Below are 18,331 nucleotides of genomic sequence, written 5' to 3'. Positions count from 1 at the left end.
AATAGTTTACCGGCAAAGGCCCTAAGGTTAGGGAATTCTACCCGCCCAACCAAGCAGGTTCCCTCTGCCCTAGCGCGTCACGCAGCTACTACCACATCTGAAACTACTAGTGCACTCGCCCTACTAGTTCCTTCTGTCATTATACATTCATGCACATACATTTCTATTTATAACTTAACTTTGCATTTCGTTTCACTTTAAGTGACTCTTTCCCATTTATATCATTTACCTTTGTCATTTCATTTCATTGCCATTTCATCGTCATTTCATTGTATAACATTTCATTTCATTACTTTGTACTACAGCTGGTCTTTAGCCATCATCAGTTAGTCTACATAGAAACGTGCTAGATTTGCTAACATAGCTCCTTTTAGCTGTCATCAGTTAGTCTACATAGAAGTGTGCTAGATCTGCTAACATGGCTGTCTTTCAGCTGTCTTACATTTACATGGTTGCATTTAACATACACATGCAACATTGTCCATATCATATTTTATTTTCATTACTTTACTTACTTAGCCTACATCTCATACATTTAACATATATTTGCACAGATTCTCATGTCACACAATTTAGTAATAAAATTCATACACTGCCTGTAAAATAAGCCAACAAATATTTAATGTTTATATACTGAAAAAACCTTTCATTTCTTACTTAATTATCCTGAAAATATTTCTTACTTTCACCGGTTAATTTTTGCATATACATATTTAATAAATAGCCCTAAACTTGAAAAAAATATAATTTAAATAGTTGGCATTTTACCCATACTGAAACATATACACGTACATATAACACAATTTATTTTTCTATTAAATTCATAAAAATTCTGATTTAATATATAGTTTTCCCCTTACCTGGTTTCTTGAACTACACCAACAGGGACTCCAAAAAATACCTGCGGCACTCACCCGAACCCTAAAATTAAATTCCTAGTTCCAATAAATTATTCTTGAATAAAATATTAATTTAATACTTCTTAGGGCCATAATTCTTAAATAAATAATAATACTCTTAAATTTAGCCAAATTCCCAAATTTCCCAAATCCCACTCTCGCTTTGGAGTAGGGCCTAGAAAATCTCAATTGAAAAATTACCTACGTCAAAATGACGACGACGACGACGACGACTAGGACCCCGTGGTGGTACCCATTCGTCGATTTAACCATATATTAACAGCGAAATTGAGAAAATGGGAAAAAATTACCTTTCCCCAGGAGCAGTGCCTAAACCGTTCTCATGAAAAATCTGCTCCAGTAGAAATGTCTGCAGCAGAACCAGGATTCCAACAGCACCTTCCGTTTCCCGATCCGTCGCAAACTCAACGAGTAATTGTGAGAAGGAGAGAGATGGAGACGGAGCGCAGGAAAATTAAAAAAAATTTTAGAGGGGGGGGGGGGGTTGCATGCAGCCTTTGCTTTCTTCTTCTTCTTTACTTTACTTAAATTTATATATATATATATATATATATATATATATATATATATATATTATTTTAACTTATACTTATCATATATATATATATTATAATAACTTACTTACATATATCATTTTAATTAGTTAATTAATTTTTTTTTAAATCCAATATAAAAATATATAATTTAATAACTAATTATTTAATTATTTATTTATCTTAATTTAATTTAATTTATTTATTTTTAATTTTTTTCTTCTTCTTTTTCCCACGTCATTCTTTTTATTTATTTATCTGTTATTTTATTTATTATTTTTTTTCAAATTATTTTAATCCTTTTAAATTTCCGGGTCTTTACAACTGGATTAGAATGGAAACAAATTGCATGACTTTGCTATAAGATGTTATAAGTTTCAAATATATGCAAACAAGATAAAAGTTTAACCCATTCCATTACACTCCATGTTGGCCCCTTGGCCATTCTCAATATGGAGCATGAATGTAATTGAATCAGTCCCACCTAAGTCTTGAACACTATTATTTCATCCTTATGGCTATTAATTATTTTACTGAGTTAAGGCTTCATCTTAATTATGCAAGCATAACAAGAAAGCTAGTGCTCAAATTCATTAAGAAAGAAATAATTTATAGATATGGCTTACCAAAGTACTTTCAGATAATGCGAAGAATCTAAACAACAAGATGATGAAGAAATTATGTAATCAATTAAAGATTCAACATCACAACGCATCCAACTACCATCCCAAAATGAATAGAGTTGTTAAAGTTGTAAATACGAATGTTAAGAAGATACTGGAGAAGAAGACAATTACATACAAAGGTTGGTATAAAATGTTGTCATTCAAATTACGTGCCTATCACATGGTTGTTAGGATTTCAGAAAGGGCAACTCTGTACTCACTAGTTTATGAGATGCATGTAGTAGTTCCAATAAAAGTGGAAGTACCCTTTGTTAGAGTACTTACGGAATCTAAGCAAACTGAAATAAAATGGGTTCAAAATAGACTTGATCAACCAAATTTCATTAGCAATAAAAGGTTGAAGGCTATAAACCATTGTAATGACCCGAAGAATAATGGTATTTAAATATTTAAGAGAGAGCAAAATGGAAGGTGGCAGCAGACTTCGTCGATGACGTGGCAACTTAGGCAACTCTCAATTTCATCGACGAAGGGGAGAGTTCGTTGACGAATTATCTCTCCTCCCTACGGTTTCTCTCTCCTCTCTCTTCGATTTCGGTTTCGTTGTTCGCCAGATCGACGATCTGAGGCCACCACGACGCTCCTGGGGAGGTTCTCTCCAAATCTACCAGGCGGATCATTGGTGGAAGTAAGTTGAAATTCATCCTTGATTAAAGGTAAGGCTAAATATTCAGAATTTGGTCTTTCCATAGTTATAGAAAACGTTATTCATTGAGAAATACTAGAGTTTAGTTCCAAGAGTTGTTGGTTTCATGGTGTTGCTCGGGGAACCCTGCGAGTGCAGGATGAGCGTATTCTAGGGGGGTTTTCTTCTCAGTGTCAAGTAAGGGAATAAATTAAAGTAGTTATTTTTCATGCAAATTATTAATATTTATCTGCAAATTAATTTTCAGGAAAACATGTATTATATTTGAATATTATTTAGAAAAAATGCATATTTGGGAAAATTCTGCTATTGTACAGGAATTACAATTTTAGAATGAAATGTATGATTTTATTTAGCATTGTGTGACATGAATATTATTTTTACATGATATGTATTATATTATGGCAATTTTACGAATAAGCATGTTTTCAGGAATTATGAAATAATGTAGTATATGATGATTTTGAAATAGATGATAAATGACTTATTTACTCAGAATGATATGTATGAGATTTTCGGCGCAAGGCCATGATTGATAGCCGGTGCAAGGTCGTGTATGTTATATGTTTTCGGTGCAAGACCGTGTTTATGAAACGTTCGCTACAAGGCCATATTTATGAAAGTATAGAAATGCTATCAATCCATTCATGTTAAATGCTATGCTATCATGTACTATATGTTATCAAAAACCTATTATATGTTATCAGAACCCGAATGTTAGTTTAGTTTAGTTTCAAGAGCACGGTACTGTGGCTATATTGATAAGATATCTACGTTCAGATTTGTGCTAATCGCCCCACAAAGGGGTGGTAGGTGGATAGTCAATGTGACTTTCAGTGTAGAATTGTAGACGTCCACCTGATAGTCTGGACCACGGTGTGGTGGGCCCATCGTACTTACTAACATTTTTGACTCGACAGTGGTCAGCTAGCTATTGTCAAGTCCTACCTTGGCTGCACAACCCGTCATGGGGAGTAAAATATGACACTGGCTAGCTATTCATCTTGGGTATGTTTTCAGTATTTTTAGTTATATCAGACATTTCAGGATCAGTATGAATTATTAGAAATTATGAAATATATGATTACTCCATTATGTTATGATGAATGTTTTCTAGCATATGAAATTTATTGTATATGTATAATTGCATCAAATATTCATGTTGCCACACAACTATATTTAGTTTATTTTCCCTTACTGAGAAGTGTCTCACCCCCTAACATTAAAAAAATTTTAGAAAACCCTGAAAGGCCGGTGAATTGAGGTCGCCGTTGAATTAGTTGGTGCTACCCAGTTAGGAGGATAAGTTTGGACTGGGATCAAAAGTTTTTGATGTGGGATCCTAGAGATATATTTTTGTATTAATTTTGGGAGATATATTTGAACATCGTGATTAAGGATTATAGTTAACTTTGGTATTATATATATTTTGTGGTTATGAGGATGATGTTTTACATTTACTGCTGCTTAGGTTCTGCTGTGTAAGACAGGTGTTCCCGTTACCCACGGGTATGAGTTAACTTATTTATTAAATATGTTTTATTATATATTAAATTAAGCAGGTCGTTACAGTTTGGTATTAGAGCCTAGGATGCTAGGTTTTGTAGACTCTAGAATGTAGTAGTAGTAATACTAGAGTACAGGATAAGAGAATTTGAGGTCCGGTTTTGTAGTCTAGATGCTGGACTTCCATGGTGGTTTGTGTGATTTTCTTGGGTTGACGATTTTAGGAAAGTCATGGTAAACTATCGTCAGGTTGGGTATCTAGGTTGTAGGATTGAACCTTGAATTAAGATCACGAGAGATGAATTAATTAGTAGTATATGTCATATTGGTTGGATGATATGATAGTGAAGGGGTTCTAAGTTAAGTTATTTGTTTTTCAGGATGGACCCTGGTGGTTGTAGTGCCCATGCCAGTGGAAATGAGGGCACTGGACCCTTAGGTGCTGCGGGTGGTGATTCAGATACAGTTTTATGTAGTGTGGCATAGCAGGTTATGGCAGAAATTGCTAGGAATTCCAGGGAGTTGGGTGGTTCATCTGCAAGCCCCGGAAGCTCGATTGAGAAATTCATTAAGATGAATCCTCCAGCATTCTCAAGAGGAACTGACCCTACCGTCGCTAAAAACTAGGTGCAGGAGATAGAGAAAATATTTGCAGTGTTGTAGTGTACCGAGGAGTAGAAAGTGCTATTTGCTACCTATAGGTTGACTAGAGAGGCTGAGAGGTAGTGGAAGGCGGTAAAACTCCTAGAGCAGCAGAGGACGGTACCCGTGGAAATGACGTGGGAGTGGTTTAAGGAGATATTCTTCGACAGGTATTTTTTGGCTTCATTTAGGGAAGCTAAGATTGAGGTGTTCCTAAATCTGAAGCAGGGACAGCAGATTGTACAGCAATACGTGGGGAGGTTTATCGAACTATCTCACTTCTCCTCGTACATTATACCAGATGAGATGAAAAAGGTGCGGCAGTTTGAGAGAGGTCCGATAAGAGAAATATATAAGAAGGTGTCAATACTGAAGCTGCAGGATTTTACCGAGTTGGTTGATAGTGCTACTATAGCAGAGATTGGAGAGCGGATGGAGGCTGCGGAGTAGAGATAGAAAAAGAGATCCACACCTTCTAGTTCCTAGTAGGGAGTTGGTCATGGTTCGTGGAAGAGAGGTGGCTACTATAGAGATCAGAGGTAGGAGACAGGGACTCATGGATTTCATGGTATGCAGCCACTTCTAGCTTGCCTGACTTATAGGAAGAGACACCCGGGGGAGTGTCGTGCCAAGCAAGGTGTCTGCTACCGGTGTGGGGAGCCAAAGCATGTGATGAGGGACTATCAGACTCAGATTAGTGCTGCTCCTACTCCTAGACCTGCTCGAGGAGGCTATCAGGCACTACGTGGAGGCCAGCAGAGGAATATGGCTCCTGTAAGGGTTTTTGCTCTGATGCCAAGTGATGTTGAGACAACCAGCAACGTGGTGACAGGTACGGTTAATATGTTTTTATTTAAAGTTATTGCATTATTTGATTTAGGGGCCACACACTCGTTTGCATCTGTAATTAAATGGGGCTAAAACACAATCACTAGATGTTGGATTATTAGTGGCTACACCGACCGGGTCATTGGTGGGATATAGTAGGATGCTCTGTGGTTGTCTAGTTGATATTCAAGGGAGAATTTTATCTACTGACTTTGTAGTACTGGACATGCATAGGTTTGATATCATTTTCGGCATGGATTGGTTAGCAGCTAATTTTGCTAGTATTGATTGTTGAGCAAGAGAAGTGATATTCAGATCTCTAAGGAAACCAAAATTCAGATTTATAGGGTCACAAGTGCAATCTCTACCTTAGATGGTCTCAACTGTTCACGCGAGGAGGCTACTTCTAAGTGGTTATTAGGGATTCATGGCCTTCATGAAGGAAACAACAGGGAATGAAGTGAAGCTCACCAGTATGCCAGTAGTAAAGGAGTTTATAGATGTATTTCCAGATGAATTATCGGGTTTGCCACCTGATCGTGAGGTAGATTTCCCTATTGATCTACTTCCAGGTACAACGCCGATTTCTAAAACACCATATTGAATAACGCCAGTAGAGTTGGAAGAATTAGAAGATCAGTTGTAGGATTTACTTGATAAGGGCTTCATACGACCTAGTGTATCTTCGTAGGGAGCTTCAGTATTATTTGTGAAGAAGAAGAACGGGTCTATGAGGATGTGCATAGATTATAAGGAGATTAGTAAAGTGACAATTAAGAACAAGTATCCTCTACACCGTATCGATGATTTGTTTGACCAGCTCCAGGGTACACGGGTGTATTCCACGATCGACCTCAAGTTAAACTACCATCAAGTAAAGGTAAGGGCAGAAGATGTATCGAAGACGGCTTTTAGGACCATGTATAGGCATTATGAGTTCTTTGTTATGCCATTTGGTCTGACGAATGCTCTTGCGATATTTATGGATTTGATGAATAGGATTTTTCATCCATATTTAGATTAGTTTTTCTTTGTTTTCATTGATGATGTACTCGTCTATTCGATGAGCTATGAGGAGCATAAAATACATTTGAGGCAGGTCTTGCAGATGCTCAGGGAAAAGAAGTTGTGTGCAAAGTTCAGCAAATGTGACTTCTAGCTCAAGAAAATTATGTTTTTGGGGCATGTTATTTTAGGGGACGAAATTTTTGTGGATCCTAGTAAGATTGAGGCGATGGTGAATTAGGCTAGATTGAGGAATGTCCAGAAGATCAAGAGTTTCTTAGGGTTAGCTGGATATTATCATCATTTTATTGAGGGATTCTCAGCTTTATCAGAGCCTCTAACACGACTGACTAGGAAGAATGCCATATTTGAATGGGATAACAGCTGTGAGCAAAGTTTTCAGGAATTGAAGAAGAGGCAAGTCCCAACACCTGTATTGTTCATCCTATCAGGGGGTGAGGGTTATACTATATACAGTGATGCGTCCTTGAAGGGACTTGGTTGTGTATTGATGTAGCATGGCAGGGTAGTTGCGTATGCGTCAAGATAGTTAAAAGAACGTGAGAAAAATTACCCTACCCATGATCTTGAATTGGCTGCAGTGGTACACACATTGAAGATTTGGAAGCATTACTTGTACAACGAGCAATGTGAGATTTTCTCCGACCACAAGAGCTTAAAGTATTTCTTCACTCAGAAGGAATTGAATATGAGGCGAAGAATACGGTTGGAGTTAATAAAAGATTTCAATTGTACCATTAGTTATCACCTAGGAAAAGAAAATGTGGTAGTTGATGCACTGAGCAGAAAGTTTAGGGAATCAGTGTTGGTGGCTATAGAGATCTAGCATCCAATCGTGATAGATCTAGAGAGACTCGATATATAATTGAGATAGAGTGATCCTTCAGTATCTATTTCCAGTTTAGTAGTGCAACCTTCTCTGTAAGAGAGGATTAAAGGTGCATAGAAGAAAGACCCAGAATTAGTAGAGGTGTTAGATAGAGTGCAGACTGAATAGGGAGAGGAATTCTACATTTCAGATGACGGAGCTTTACGGTTCCATTCCAGATTGTGTAATCCTACTGATGCTGACATCAAGAAGACTATTTTGGAGGAGGCTCACAGATCTTTGTATATAGTTCATCCCGATAGTATGAAAATGTACAGGGATCTGTGAGAGTTCTATTGGTGGAGTGGTTTGAAAAGAGAGATTGCCGAGTATGTAACTTAGTGTTTGATGTGCTAGTAGGTAAAAGCTGAGCACCAAAGGTCGGTGGGTCAGTTGCAGCCGCTATTTATCCCATAGTGGAAGTGGGATCATATATCTATGGATTTTGTCTCAGGGCCGCCGTCGACATCTCATAGCCAGAATGCAATTTGGGTGATAGTAGATCAGTTGACTAAGACCGCCCATTTCCTCCCTATCAAGTTCAACTATTCGCTTAACCATTTGGTGGAGATTTATATTCAGAAGATAGTTCGTTCTCATGGGGTGCCAGTATCTATAGTGTCAGAACGACACCCGTGTTTCACATCATGGTTCTGGAGAAGCTTGTAGGAAGCTTTAGGGTCTTGACTATCATTTAGCATGACATTCCATCTTCAGTCTCATGGCCAAACTGAGAGAATGATCCAAATATTGGAAGATATGCTCTGGGTATGCATGTTAGAATTTGGGGGTAATTGGACTCAATTCATGCTGCTGGTAGAGTTTGCATATAATAATAGTTACCAGACCAGTATTGACATTGCACCGTGTGAGGCTTTATACAGTAGGAGATGTCGATCTCCTTTGTGTTGGGACGAGATGGGTAAGCAATGAGTTGTGGGACCAGAGCTTGTATAGCAAGCCTATGATAAGGTTCAGCTCATCAGGGATAGAATTAGTGTAGCTCAGAGCTGACAGAAGAGTTATGCCGATAATCACCGCAGAAATTTAGAATTCGATGTTGATGATTATGTATTTCTGAAGATAGCTCCATTGAAAAGAGTTATGAGGTCTGGAAGGAAGGGCAAATTAGCCCTAGGTTCATTGGTCCATTTTAGATTTTAACGAAAGTGGGGCTGGTGGCCTATAGGCTAGCATTGCCACCTACACTATCCAGGATGCATGACATATTCTACGTATCAATATTGAGGAAATACGTCCTAGATCCTTCTCATATTATCAGTTATGGTGAATTAGAGTTCAGTGATTCACTAGTGTATGAGGAGGTGCCAGTACAGATTCTAAATAGGAAAGTGCAGGAGTTACGTAATAAGAAGATTCCTCTGGTAAAGGTTCTATGGAGGAATCATGCAATAGAAGAGGCTTCTTGGGAGCTTGAAGACCAAATTAGGCAATTCTTCTAAGAAGTTCTGATGTAATTAGGAGATGTAAGTAAATATGTAGTATTTCTTTTGCAGGTATGTGTAATACTTTAGTTAGTAAGTGCTATTTTTGTTTTGGGGCAAATTTCCTTTTGGTATATGTAATCTCCCAGGACTCAGAATGTAACCACAGTATTCCTCTGCCATAAGTGAGGGTAAGTAATAAAATAAGTAGACCATTTTTCCTTTAAGGGATGATGAATAATATAAATAGTAAATTTCAAGGACGAAATTTTATAAGGAGGGGAGAATGTAATGACTCAAAGAATAATGATATTTAAATATTTAATAAAGAGGGAAATGGAAGGTAGCAACAAACTTCGTCAACAACGTGGCAACTTGGGCAACTCTGAATTCCATTGACGAAGGGGAGAGTTCGTCGACGAATTGTCTCTTAACCTCGTCGACGAGGTGACGTGGCTCATCGATGAGAAGATACTGAGAGGATATTTTGGGTGCCTCTGAATTTCATCAACGATAGGGAGAGTTCAGTGATGAATTGTCTCTTGACCTCGTCGACGAGGTGACGTGTCTCGTTGATGAAGCCCCTTGTATAAATAGGCTAAAACTCGGATTTAAACGTAGAAAAATCAGAATATCACTCACTCGCCCACTTTCTCTCTCTCTCTCTCTCTCTCTCTCTCTCTCTCTCTCTCTCCTCCCTACGATTTCTCTCTCCTCTCTCTTTGATTTCAGCTTCGTCGTTCATTGGATCAACGATCTGAGGCCACCACGATGCTCTTGAGGAGGTTCTCTCCAAGTCTGTCGGAGTGGATCATTGGTGGGAGTAAGTTGAAATTCATCCCTGATTCAAGGTAAGGCTAAATATTCAGAATTTGGTCTTTCCATAGTTATAGGAAATGTTATTCATAGAGAAATACTAGAGTTTAGTTCTAAGAGTTTGGTTTCAGGATGTTGCTTGGGGAACCCTGTAGGTGCAGGACGAGCGTATTCTAGGGGGGTTTTCTTCTCAATGTCAGGTAAGGGAATAATTTAAAGCAGTTATTTTCCATACAAATTATTATTATTATTTATCTGCAAATTAATTTTTAGGAAAACATGTATTATATTTGAATATTATTGAGAAAAATGCATACTTAGGAAAATGCTACTGTTGTATAGGAATTACGATTTTAGAATGAAATGTATGATTTTATTCAGCATTGTGTGGTATGAATATTATTTTTACATGATATGTATTATATTATGGCAATTTTACGAATAAGCATGTTTTCAAGAATTATGAAATAATGTAGTATATGATGATTTTGAAATAGATGATAAATGACTTATTTACTCAGAATGATATGTATGAGATTTTTGGAGCAAGGCTGTGATTGATAGCTGATGCAAAGCCATGTATGTTATATGTTTTCGGCGCAAGGCGTTTATTAAATGTTCAGCGCAAGGCTGTATTTATGAAAGTATAGAAATGCTATCAATCCATTCATGTTAAATGCTATGCTATCATGTACTATATGTTATTAGAACACGAATGTTAGTTTAGTTCAGTTTTAGGGGCATGGTACTATAGCTATATGGATCAGATATCTATGTTTAGATTTGTGCTAACCGCCCCACAAGGGGATGGCAGATGGATAGTTGATGTGGATTTCAGTGTAGAGTTGTAGACATCCACCTGGTTGTCCTAATCGAGGTGTGGTGGGCCTATCGTACTTACAGACATTCTTGACTCGACAATGGTCAGGCAGCCATTGTTGGGTCCCGCCTTCGAGCTGCACAACCCATCATGGGGGGTAAAACATGACACCAGCTAGCTATTCATCTTGGGTATGTTTTCAGTATTATTAGTTCTATCAGACATTTCATGATTAGTATGAATTATTAGAAATTATGAAATATATGATTTTTTCGTTATGTTATGATGAATATTTTCCAGCATATGAAATGTATTATATATGTATAATTGCATCAAATATTCATGTTGCCACATAACTGTATTTAGTTTATTTTCCCTTACTGAGAAGTGTCTCACCCCTGAACATTATAAAAATTTTAGGAAACCTAGAAAGGCCGGCGGATTGAGGTCATTGTTGAGCTAGTTGGTGCTACCTAGTTAGGAGGGTAAGTTTGGATTAGGATCAGAAGTTTTTGGTGTGGGATCCTAGAGATATATTTTTGTATTAATTTTTGGAGATATATTTAAACATCGTGTTTAAGGATAATAATTAACTCTGGCATTATATATATTTTGTGGTTTTGAGGATGATGTTTTACATTTACTGCTGCCTAGGTTCCGCTGTGTATGACAGGTATCCCCGTTAGCCACGGGTACGGGTTGACTTATTTATTAAATATTTTTTATTATATGATAAATTAAGCAAGTCATTACAACCATGGATAATTATGACAATAGAGGATTGCAAGTGTTGACTCTATGAGTTTGATCTCGTTTTGATAATGACGAATCACTTTGTATCTTACCTATCCACTGAGAATTTGAACAAGATTAACTCTTAGCATGCGTGAATGGTAAGGACATAATGGAAGCCATAAGTAACTCAAAGCTCTCACCACAAGATGACATTTGAAGAGCAAAAGGAATGAAGACCAAAGTTTTGCAATTGTAATTATATTCAATTTTTGGGTCTTTAATAATTATATGGTTTGTAATAATGCATTGCACGCATGATAGGGTTGAATGCTCAATGACCATAAATTGACCATTAGGTTCCAAAACCCTTCAAATTAAAATACCATAACTCATTCACACAAGGTCGAAAAATTTCAAGGAACTAAATAGGGAAAAATATTTAATTTTAAATAGCCCCGGTTGACCGACCCATGCATGTTCAAAATGCCTTGAGCAGCCAACTTTATTATCTGACATTATTTTTAAAGAACCTTGGCTGACCAACCAAAAATTAATGTATCTTCCATGGTTGCCCAACTGTTAAACACGACCCCTTTTAGCGTACTCGACTGACTGGTCTTAACGACCCAAACGTACCCTGACCGACTGAACCTACGAAGGTTAGGATTTACCTATGGCTCAGCCGACCGGCTCTATATGCAGCCGACTGAGCCTTGAATAAATTTTAAAATTAGTGAGAGGCTAGCCAACTGACCTTATGCTTGTTCAACCAACCCTCGCGGGTTGGCTTTAAATTTCAAATGGTTTAGTTGACCGGAGAAGTCGTGGGTCGACCGAACCTCTTGGGTTCAAAAATTTTTACTGCACTAATTAGGGTAAAATTTTTTATTAAACAATTTCTAAAATTTCCTTTGTGTCCTCAACGATCAAAAATTTTGGGAAGTTTATAAATAGCCTATTTGTAAGTATAATTACCAACTTGATTAGCATAAAAACCCTCTGAAAATTGTTGAGCTATTTTTCTCCTATTCTTATACTTGCAATCATACACTACTCTCTTTTCATTCTCTTGTGAAAATTTTTTTAAAGGAGAGCTTTGATTCTCAATTTCCATTTGCATATTATTGCCCTTGGAAGTTTGGTTATCCTTTTATCCCGAGCTTCATATATTTTTCAAAAGTCCTTACTCTCACTTATTCATTTACTATTAAAATATTTTTGAGGGTAAATCTTTAAAGTTTCTCCTATATTATTTGATTGATACATATATTTATTGGGATAGTTTGTGAGTATGTCAATATTCAGTACAAGACTCAAAGGCTTACTTTGTGTTTATTGAAAAAAAAATTTAGATAATCTTCATTACAACCTATACTTCATTGTTTGAAAATATTTGTGGTACATATTATTCTTTGTTCTTTAAAATCCTTGATATATTCATAGAGTGCATTACACTTTAGCATCAAGGATCATACTCATTGGCATCTCTCACTTTGTTACATAACATATATGTTTGAGAGGTAAAATTCTAATACTTTATTAAGCATCAACTCTTATCATACTAAAGTGCATTGGTTGAATTGTTGTACATATTTTCTTTTGTAAGAAGCATCTCTATTGTACACAGTTGTTATTAACTGTTGTATTCCAGGTGTGGCCTAAAGAGGATGTACTTTGCCCTGTGAAGGAGGCGTTGTATAGGTTTGGCTCAGCCCTGTGAATGTGAGCTGGGGTATTCCTCGCCCAGTATGGAGAGGAGGTTGTAATTGGTGTCGCTTGACTCATAAGTGGGCATTAGTGAAATCTTTGGGCTGGTTAGCTAGAGGCGGGGACGTAGGCACAGTTACCGAACCTCGATAACATATCGTGTGTCACTATTCCTTTATTTTCTTTACATTCTTGTGGTTGCTTGCTTATTGCTTTCAGCTAGATTCATTGCACTGGTATTTAGATACATATTTGTAATTTCTTATGAAATACTAAAACTGTTTTATTTGCCTAGCTTATCTGAATGTTTCTGTATCTATTGAATTGAAATTATTTAGCAGAGATCCTAGATTGAGTTATATTGGATGTGGATAGAATTTGAATAGACTTTGTGATACCCCGTGGATGAAAGGCATAAAAAGGATTAGATGTTACTACACATATCAACAAGGTGCATTTTCCTTTTCGGCAGCCTTCCCATAAGAACTCCACGGTTAAGCGTACTTGGCTTGGAATAATCTTGGGATGGGTTACCTTTTGGGATGTTTTCTCATGAAGTATGTGAGTGAGGAAAAAACACACTAAAAAGGAGATGTGTTGGTCTGTGGGGCCAGTCCTTAGTACGATAAGGCCCGCCCCCCTGTTGTTTAATCCAGGTGAAGGAGGAGAGATGCCGTACTCCCTAGCATACCCAAGTTGGGGCATTACAAAATGGTATTAGAGCAATTACCCAGTTGGAAGTGTGATGAGATTCACATCATTTGGGTTTGGAAATGTGGGTTCACAACAAGGATGTTACGTTCTGTAAGTGGGGGAGAATGTGATACCCCATGGATGAAAGACTAAAAAGGATTAGATGTTACTAATCATGTGAACAAGGTGCACCTTTCTTTTCGGGAGCCTTCCCACAAGAACTCCACGATTAAGTATTCTTGGCTTGGAGTAATCTTGGAATGGATGACCTTCTGGGAAGTTTTCTTAGGAAGTGTGAGAGTGAGGATAAAACACACTAAAAAGGAGACGTGTTTGTTTGTGGGACCAGTCATTAGTCTGATAAGGCCCACCCCCTATTGTCTAATGCAGGTAGAGGAGGAGAGACGCAGCGCTCCCTAGCAAACCCAGGTTGGGGCGTTACATACTTGACCTAATATTTCAAATATCCAATTCACCCCCTCTTAGGATTACACCAATTACATCAATTGGTATCAGAGCCTCGTTGCATAGACTTAAATGCTTTTTGTAAAAAGATCGCAATGGCTCATGTTGGTGTAACCCCATTTGCGAAGGTGCACTCTTCCACATGACATCCAAGTTTTTGTGGTGTTAATTACACCTACTGGAAACAAAGAATGTGCATTTTTCTTCAAAATTCTAATTGGAGGGTGTGGAGGGTTGTCTGCAAAGGAGATTATATCCCTATGAAAGTTGTAGAAAGGAAAATGTACCTAAGACTAAAGATGAATATATAGACGATGACGTGAAAGCAACTCAAGTAAATGCTACTGCCATGAATCTTTAACACTATTGATGAGAATCAACAAGAACCATTGAAGAATCCATTGCATGTTTCAATTGAGCCTATCACTAGAGCAAGATCCAAAAAGATCAAAGAAGCACTTTAGGGGTTGATTCAAGATATTTGGGATTTTTCAAAAACGGGGCACTCCAAGCTTGGCCTAAAGAAAGATGAAGGCTTAATAAGTTTAATCAAAGTTTTTGATGGAGCTGATCTTGCTTAATGGTTGTAATCTCCTTAATAATGGTGTTCTAATTCAAATATAGGATTTTACTTAATGGTGTAATATTGCAAGACAACTTTGCTTGCATGGGTTTTTAGTAAGTTGTGAGAGTCATTAATGTGTCTAGTAAGTTGGTGTATTTATTATGTGTGTCTCCCATGCTTGAGTAGGAATTGCTAAGTATTTAATGTCCTTGTCTCCCATGCTTGTGTGGGAATTTCTAAATATTTAATGTCCTTGTCTCCCATGCTTGTGTGGGAATTGCTAAGTGTTTATTTCCTTGTCCCCCATGCTAGCTATATATATCTCACCATTGTAAGAGGACATGATAATGGAATGAAAATGTGAGGCTTTGTTTCTTCTTGGTTCTTTAGAGAACTTGTGAGCTTATTAAGGAGTTATTCCTTGTGGCATTCAAATTTAATACCTTCGGTTCATGATTAAGTTGTAATCATTGGGTCGAGGTTTGTTACTTTATACTATTGGTTCAAATTTCATTTATAAACATTGGGTCAAAGTTTGCTATCAAAAATATGAATTTTAGTTTTCTTGGGCAAGCATTCCAATATTGGTTGTTGGGTTTCAACATGCGTAGATTTGAGGTTTGCATCATTTGGACTTATTCCAATATTGTTTGTTGGGTCTCAACATGTGTTTGTTGGAGTTCGTATCATTTGGTATCAGAGCTTAGGCTCTAAAATCAGGTTTACTATCCTTTTATCTTTAGTTGTTTTTTATCATCCTATCTTGTTCCATTTGTGTTCATTATGCATTTTTCTTGTTTTGTGACGTGTACCAAGTTGCAAAAAAACAAAAAAAAAAGTCAGAAAATAAAATAAAATAAAATAAAATAAAAAAGAGACGTCAAAAAAAAAAAAAAGAAAGCAAAAAGATTTTTTTTTCCTACTTATTTGATTCGTTGTTTCTATAATATTTTCTTGCCGTCGGTATTGGTTTAATACTACATGGATTTGAGGTCAAATCCTTTTGAAGAAAAGGGGAATGATGATAATCAACAGGCACCATTGAAGGATCCATTACATGTTTCAATTAGGCCTTTCACTAGAGCGAGATCCAAGAAGATCAAATAAGCACTTCATGGGTTGATTCAAGATATTTGGGCTTTTTCAAAATCAGGGTACTCCAAGCTTGGCCTAAAGAAAGATGAAGGCTTAATAAGCTTTATCCAAGTTTTTGATGGAGCTGATCTTGCTTAATGGCCATAATCTCCTTAATAATGGTATGTTATTACAAATATGGGATTTGACTTAATGGTGTAATATTCCACGACAACTTAGCTTGCATGGGTTTTTAGTAAGTTGCTAGAGTCATTAATGTGTCTAGTAAGTTGATGTATTTATTATGTGTATCTCCCATGCTTTAGTGGGAATTTCTAAGTATTTAATGACCTTGTCCCCCATGCTAGCTATATATATCTCACCATTGTAAGAGGACATGATAATGGAATGAAAATGTGAGGCTTTGTTTCTTCTTGGTTCTTTTGAGAACTTGTGAACTTATCAAGGAATTCTTCCTTGTGGTGTTCAAATTTTATACCTTCAAGTCATGATTAAGTTATAATCATTGGATCAAAGTTTGTTACTTTATAATTTTGCTTCACGTTTCATTTATAAACATTGGGTTGGAGTTTCCTATCAAAAATTTGAATTTTAGCTTTCTTGGGCAAGCATTCCAATATTGGTTGTTGGGTCTCAATGTGTGTCAATTGAGGTTCGCATCAACTATGCTCTTGATGTTAATGAATTTAATAAGGTCATGGCATGCACCTCAGTTAAAGAAATATGGGATAAATTAGAAGTTACATATGAGGGCACTAGAGATGTAAAGGATAGTAGAATTGACATGTTAATTAGTGAATATGAGGCATTTAGGATGAACTCTGGTGAATCCAAACAAAGCATGTACACTCGATTCACACACATCACTAACTCATTACATGCGCTTGGCAAGACTTACCATACTTATGAAATGATTACGAAAATACTTTGAGGTCTTCCACTAATCGTGGAAGCTAAGGCTATTGCCATAGCCAAAGGAAGAAATTTGAAAGCTATGACACTGGATGAACTTATAGGGTCACTCATCACGTATGAAATGGCTATAAATGAGAGAATAAGTGAGCACAATAGAGAAAAAAAGTGGCAGCTCTTAAAGCTTCTACTAGCTGCTCATGTGAGGATAGTGATGAGGAGCTAGATGAGGACATGGCACTACTGACCAAGAAGTTCAGTAGATTCTTTAAAAAGAATGGAAGAACATCTAGAAAAGTCCTGAACTCAAAATCTAAGAAGGGAGAGTCAAGTAGGAAAAAGGAAAAATCAAATCCTCTCATCTACTACAACTATAATAAAGTCGGCCGTATTAGACCTAAATGCTCACTACTAAAAAAGGATTCGAAAAAGAAGAAAAGGTCAGTGAAAGTCTACGCATCTTGAGATAAACGATGTACTAGTGGCTCAGAAACTAAATCTAGCGACACTGAGGTTGCAAACTTGTGTTTAATGGCGCACAGTGACCACGAGGTATCATCATGTTACTCCTTATCGTCCTACTATTCTAATGATGATTGCATGCCTTCATATAAAGAACTACAACTTGAGTATATTCATGTTTGTAAATCACTCGAAAAAAATGACTAAGAAAAATAATGATTTGGAAAATAAATGTAAAAATTGGTCAAAACATTTTGAAATAGGAAACATTCTCACTTTACTTCACTTAAGGAAAGAGATTTGAGAATTGACTGTCTTGAGAAAAAAAATTGGAGGATTACTCCAAAATCATTTATGAATTCACGGAGGGCCAAAATAATTTTGAAAAACTTCTTGGGGTCCAAAGAAACTCTATTGACAAAAAAGGCCTTGGATTTAATGGGATAGAAAATAGGAGGCAAAATAATCTTTATATGGGATACTTTGTAAATGAATCAAAATCATTTATCCCATCTAATGACTCCTATAGGCATGTCACTTGTTATAAATGAGAAAGAGAAGGCCATATAAAATTTGACTGCCCATTTAAGAACAGGGATGTTAAAATTAAAATGGTCTGGAGAGTTAAAGAAAATTTAGGCACTAACCCCTTAAGAAAATTTGGGAACCAAAATCAGTTACTTGATTTTTTATTGTAGGCATGTTTGAGATTGTCCTCCACCAAGCACAAGTGGTACGTGGATAGCGGCTGCTCAGGACATATGATTGGCGATAAGGCCAAGTTCGCATCTATTACACCTAAAGATGGATGATTAGTGACCTTCGAGGATAGCACAAAAGGGAAAATCATTGGCGTAGGTAAGATAGGTAAGTAACCCTCCCTTGTGCTAGATAATATATTGCTTGTTGATGGTTTGAAACACAATCTATTGAGCATAAGTCAATTATGTGATAGGGATAT

The sequence above is a fragment of the Malania oleifera genome, chromosome 12 (genome assembly GCF_029873635.1).
Source record: "Malania oleifera isolate guangnan ecotype guangnan chromosome 12, ASM2987363v1, whole genome shotgun sequence".
Taxonomy (NCBI): Eukaryota; Viridiplantae; Streptophyta; class Magnoliopsida; order Santalales; family Ximeniaceae; genus Malania; species Malania oleifera.
The sequence above is the reverse complement of the archived record's forward strand: the minus strand, read 5'-3'. Positions refer to the sequence as shown.